Source organism: Triticum dicoccoides, chromosome 3A (genome assembly GCF_002162155.2).
Source record: "Triticum dicoccoides isolate Atlit2015 ecotype Zavitan chromosome 3A, WEW_v2.0, whole genome shotgun sequence".
NCBI lineage: Eukaryota > Viridiplantae > Streptophyta > Magnoliopsida > Poales > Poaceae > Triticum > Triticum dicoccoides.
Window position 1 is genome coordinate 72,836,119 of NC_041384.1, and position 5,949 is coordinate 72,842,067.

Sequence of the window (5,949 nt, forward strand, 5' to 3'; positions counted from 1 at the left end):
GTGGGACCCGAATTCCGTGTGTGTGAGGCGAAGTTCGCTCGTCGGCGAGCGCGCGGTGCGCACGTGGAGGAGGGGTCGGCGTCAATGCCCGGAAAGCGAGCCTGCTCGGACAGTGCGAGCAGGTGGCTACTGCTCGCCGCGGCGCAACAACACGCTCGTGCCGCTGACGTCGAGGTGCGGAGTTGTTTTTACTGCTTGTCAGGAACTGTCACCGGGCGTCCTTTTTCTAATAAATTCTAAAGAAAAATTCGGGTTGTTTCTTACTTAAGCGAACCCATGGACGTTCACGGTTTCTTACTTAAGTATAGAGCGGCCTCTGAGCCGGTGGACGTTCACGGTGGCTCCCATTTACCGGACCAAACTCGACGGCTTTAAACTAGTGCTAGTACAGACGTACGGAGTACAAGCTAGTAGCGCTCACTTGCAGTGGCCGGTTTGTTTTCCTGGCCAGATCATAGCCCAGCGGCTCATGCATCTGGCTTCGATCAAGGGGAGCGCATGCACGCTCCAGCTGGGAACTTCAGTGCGTACTGCACGGCCAGCTGCAGGGGAACTGGAACACTCCCACGCCACACTACCACTTGCCGTAGGTGGCCCGCCGCACGTTCCATCTGGGGCTGGCCATACTTTAGGCCAACTCCAACGGACAACCCTATTTCGTCCGGCGGCATTCCTTTGGCTTGAAACGGACAGAAAATGGGGTCCAACGTGTCGGCGTAAATGGACAGGCGTCCATTTTCTGTCCATCCGTGATCCATTTTCGGCTCAAATTTGGTCCGTGTTTGCATTGAAATAGACAGAACATGGATGGGCGGGACGCACGTCCTTGACCTTTCCTGACCCGCCTGTCAGGGGCACAAACGTTCTCATTTCCCTAAAAACACTCGCGCGCCCTCCATGGCCACCGCCCCCGCAGCAGCCCGCCGCCTCCATCCAGGCCGCTACCACCAGATGTCCCGTGACGAAAAAGAAAAAGAAACCGAAGGAGGAGCTCTCGCCGGCGGAGCTCGAACAGCTCACCCGAGAGTCGCCCAAGAAGAAAGGCCGGAGGGTGGCTGCTGCGGAGAGGAAAGCTCCGGCCCAGGCCGCCCTTAAGGACAATGAGGCCCTCGTCGCCAAGGCCACGCATGTACGACGAAGCACACCCTCCTCGTGCTAGGGTTTAGCCGACCCGTGCCGGCCATTCTTTATGCCGCCGCCATGGCCGTGGCGAGCACATGCTCGTCAGTCGTTCGCTCGAAGCACCAGTTGTTGAGCTCCTCCACAACACCGCAAATAGGCGACCTTCATCCGGCGCACGAGCATGTTGCGACCCGCTTCTTCACGTCATCGGGCGGTATTGTCGTCGCGTCGGCCACGCCTGCCCTCATGGCCGTCATCTACGAGGGTCGTGACGAAGCCTTCCACCCCGAGGGCCATGGCCAAGACTTTGATCCCGACGAGACGCAAAGCCAAGACGGTCGCGGCCAGCCAACATGGTGCCGAACACTTTGGTGGCCACAAAGAAGAAGAGGCCGGCGACCATGGCAACTCATGGCATGAAGACATCTATTGCAAAGACGAAGAAGGACATTGAGGAGGAGCCATGGTTTATCAATGAGCTCACCCAAAGAAGCCAATGCACAAAAGAGGATGCAAAGCATTCGCAGGGGATTATACACCAAAGATGAGGACAAATTTGACTTGCGAGAGTCAGAAGGAAATAGGGAAAGAACCCAAGACCGGCGCCGAGCAAAAAGGTGTCGTTTTTTGTGGCAGAGTTCATGCGCCCTTTCATGAACATAGGAAGTTTCCGGCCTACAACTTTGCAAGCAGCCGTGACATCAACTCAATCCAAAAGAGGTGGGGGGGGGGGGTATCCAACAAGAATGCGACAAGTTCTGTGCCGCGCTTGAGAGCGTTGAAGCCTGTCCCGTGAGTGGCCTAGGCGTGGGCGACTTGGTATGAACTTCTTATCTTTGTTCCTATGCCATGTTAATGTTGTTGCATTTTGTGTCCTTCGATGTTACATTGTGGCCTTCACTTTGATTGTGTAGGCATTCCAAGCTTTGGAAGCCTTCAAGGCCCAACATACGAACAAGCCATTCACCCTCTCCCATTGTTGGGTGCTCATCAAAGATTGCCCCAAGTTTAAAGATCAATATGCCGCTCTAAAGAAGCATGGAGGGCCGTCGGGCGTCGTTGAGCAAGAAGATGGATTGAAGAGGCCCTCGAGCAAGACCGACTCAAAGGTGGACGAGAAGCATGATGTGGCATCTTTCGCCTTGCAACAAACTTTGCAAGGCATGATGACACAAAAGAAAACAAGGAACGAGAGGAAGCGGCAAAAAAAGAAGAGCAAATGAAGGTCTACATAGAGCTACAAACGAAGAAGCTGGAGATGGACGAGGGTGTCAAAAGAAGGAAGCTCGAGATTGAGAAGGCCATCCAAATGAAGAAGCTCAAGATCGAGGCCACCAAAGCAAAAGAGGTGGCGCTAGTTTTCATGACCATGGACTTGAGCAAGATGTTCCCGAAAAGAAAAGGTTGGTTCGAGAAGAAGCAAAAGGAGATGCCCGAGCAAGATGATTGATCTATGGCCAACAACGGTGTCATTTTGTATGCTGGCTTGAGACATGAACTATGGCTATTTTTTGTGCGATGGCCGCTGGCTTTGTTGATGGCGTGAAATTATGGGGGTTGATCATTTTGTCGGCAGGCATATATGCCGGCCGCTGGCGCTCTGGCCAGCATAAACTATGGCTGATGCATGAACTATGATTGTGGTGCCTAAATTTCGGTTTTCATTTCTTTGCAAAAAATTTGGGCGGCCGAATGAAATGCGCCTGTCGGCAGGACGCACACCTTGCGCAAATGTAGAAATGGCTAGCCGATGCCCTGCCCGACCCAAACGGACAGAATCCGGACAAAACGGATGTCTGTTTGAGGTCGCCCGTTGGAGATGACCTTATTCAATTCACCGATACGATACGACGGTACAAAAATCTGTACATGTGTTTTTTTCTTTAACATCACCGCACGCGCATCGAGGGTTCATGGATATACTAGTTCAACCCAAAAAAGGAGTATATGTTTTCTGCATACAAGGCTTGAAGACAACATGCCTCTTTCGGCCAGCAGCAAAACGGGGGGAAAAGAGCAGCATCCAGAAAAGACGAGAAAGAGACAAGAAAAAAGAAAGGAGCAAATAATTCAATTTCTGGCTTGAAGCTTTTTACCATCAGTGGCCAGGACCACAAAATCCATTTCATAAGCGGGCCACAACTATGATTCCTTGATGTGCATTTCCATTTTAAGCTAGGCCACAAGCGATTATGATTAGATAGATGATGATGCACCGTTGTGAATTAACCCGCGGCTCAAGTCCAGCCAAGCTCATCGTGGACGTGAGCAATGGCATCATGGCAACCACAAACCTTGATCCAGGTCATAAATGTCGATGGGTTGTGGCTGGAGAGGCACACCTATAAAGATGGCCAACCATAGGATGGAGACATATCAGTTCAATGCAGTCTGCATTGGCAATAGCTTTCAAGTTTATCCTTTGATCCTCTAAAATTGTGATCTTAATTTCTTGCGTTTCACCTCGAAATAGTGCTATCCACTTGTCAACCTACGGGTTGTTTTCTTCAAGATCTGAATCGTCAGAGACTCAGAATACATTCGAAAATTATGTTGTCCATTCCTTTATTCGTCGAGAAAGTTTTAAGTGGATCTGCAAAGGGATTAGCATAGACATTTTCCTCTGAAATGTACCTCGCATAAGGATTAGCATAGACTTGAGCAAGATGACTAGATCGTATGTCAAGACGTGTGGCCTTGTTTCTCATCGAGTATGGGTAGTTTTGTGCTTCCTCCGTCAAACTTGTTCAATTTTAACTAACCCTAGAGAAAAAAATATTAGCATCTGTTCGCAAAAAAAATAATATTAGCATCTACTCCCCCCGTCCGAAAATAAGTGTACTTCTACCGTTTGTCATAAGTTAAGCTTTTAAAAATTTGATCAACTTTATAGAAAAGAGTAGTAATATACATGGCATAAAATTAGTATATTATGAAAGTACATTTCAAAACGGATCTAGTGATACTAATTTAGTTTCATAAATGCTGCTATTTTTTCCTATAAAGTTGGTCAAAATTTTAAAGCGTTGACTTAGGACAAAACCTAGAAGTTCACTTATTCGCGGATGGAGGGAGTAGATACTAAATTAGCCACACAAGATTCTTTATAAAATGAGTTAATTATATTTTTTTACCCCCATGATTTGCCCAAAAAAATGATTTACCCTTTTGACAAATTTTACCGAATTTAAGAAAATCATCAATTTATATCCCCATTGATTGATTTTGTGCCATATTTAGGCATGCCACGTAGACGTTCTTTTTGTTTTTTCATCTGACTTTTCTTTACTGCATAAAGCGAACCAAATAAGCCTGCGCAAGTTTTTTTGTTTGGGTTATTGTCTGGGTTTTGTTACTACAGAAAACCGAATCAAAAATAGTTTCACCCGTCCATTTGTCCACACATCCATCCCCATGGGTGTGGCGGAGCAGCATCCTCAACATCAACCGACGGTGGAGTCACCTTCAGAGGGGTAGGCGAAAAGGACATTGGTGTTTACGTATGACATGTTGAAGCGGGGCTTCTCGAACCACGACCTACTGCAGGACCTAGCACGCGCGTTGGTAGCAAGTAACAAAGGTGTGTGAAAACGGTGTCTCAATGCTTAGAAACAAGGCTCATGGTTCATACTTTCACTAGTGCAATCTCTTAACATCATTAACATAATTGAATCACACGATGATCTCTCAAAATGCAACAAAGGATTACACCAAAGTCTCTATCCCTATGGGACATAGTAGGATGAAATCTCGTAGGTAGTAAACCACCTCAAAGTTGTGTTTTCCAACCAATCTATTGAATAACCCTCAAAGTGTCATGAATAGTTCTAGAGATCGTACTACGACAATACCATATAATATGTATCGTTCAACTCTTTTGTCACCTAGATTACCTCATGTCACCACGTGTATCCACGAATTAGACATGCATCAAGTGATCTCAAATCCAAAATATTCAATCCAACATAAATAAACCTCCAAGAGCAAGACTCAATTGACCATGAAAATAAAGAGAGGGAGGTGAACATCATGTGATACAACTTTATTAACAAAGCTCATGATACATCAAGATCGTGTCAAATCAAGAACATAAGAGGAAGAGATCAAACACATAGCTACTAGTACAAATCTTCAGTCCCGATGATGAACTACTCACACATCACCATGGAGGCAACAAGGACGATGAAGAGGCCTCCCCCTTCGGTAGGGTGCTGGAAAAGGGCTCCAGATGAGACCACTTTCGGAACCGAGACTTGCAGCGGCAGAAGAGAAGTTCTATGTTACTTTTTGAGAGTTTATCAATATATAGGATTTTTCAGCGTTGGATTCCCGTCAAACGAAGTCTCGAGGGTCCCACAAGCCTGATTTTTGCGCCCCTAGGGGGCGGCCCCTGGGCTTGTGGGCCCCTCGGGCACCTTCCGGCTGCCTTCAAAAGCTTCTTGGATCTCTTCTTTTCTATAAAAATGCCGTAAATTTTTAGCGCAATTGGACCTTCCTAGATATTGATCTTCTACGAAACCAAAGACATGCAAAAAAACAGAAACTAGCACTGAACACTAGATTAATAGGTTAGTCCGTAAAAATAATATAAAAGTGCACCAAAACCATATAAGATTTTTTTGCCGGGGGGTGGGGTGGGGTGGGGGAGGGGATATGGTTGATATAAATATAGCATGAATACTTCATAAATTATAGATACGTCAGAGATATATCAATATCTATTGAGGACTTTGGTTGTTCAACTCTATAATGCACTTAACACCCAATCTAAGCACCTGAGCATTGAGGCCTTAGTGTGACAACTAGTGTTATTTCCAATATTGATTA